Source organism: Nannospalax galili, unplaced genomic scaffold (genome assembly GCF_000622305.1).
Source record: "Nannospalax galili isolate Female #2095 unplaced genomic scaffold, S.galili_v1.0 scaffold442, whole genome shotgun sequence".
Lineage (NCBI taxonomy): Eukaryota > Metazoa > Chordata > Mammalia > Rodentia > Spalacidae > Nannospalax > Nannospalax galili.
In genome coordinates this window covers 142,365-142,690 of record NW_008348806.1, presented here as the reverse complement: position 1 = coordinate 142,690, position 326 = coordinate 142,365, and positions in this window count along the sequence as shown.

Genomic DNA, 326 nt, shown 5'->3' with positions numbered 1-326 from the left:
TAAGACAACATTGAAAATAACCTACAAGATATTTGTGTAAGAAAGTTTTTCTAAACTGGACATCTATTGCTCAGGAAACAAGGTCAGCAATCAATAAGTGGGACCTCATTAAACTATAAAGCTTCTGTACAGTAAAAGAAACGATTAAAAAGTGAAGAGAAAACCCACAGAGTGGGAAAAAATCCTCACCAGTGACACATCTGACAGAGGTTTAACAGTCAGAATATATAAAGAACTCAAAAAACAAAGAACCGAGAAGCCAAATGACCCAGTGAAAAGATGGGCTAAAGATCTAAACAGAGAGTTCTCAAAGGAAGAAATAAGAT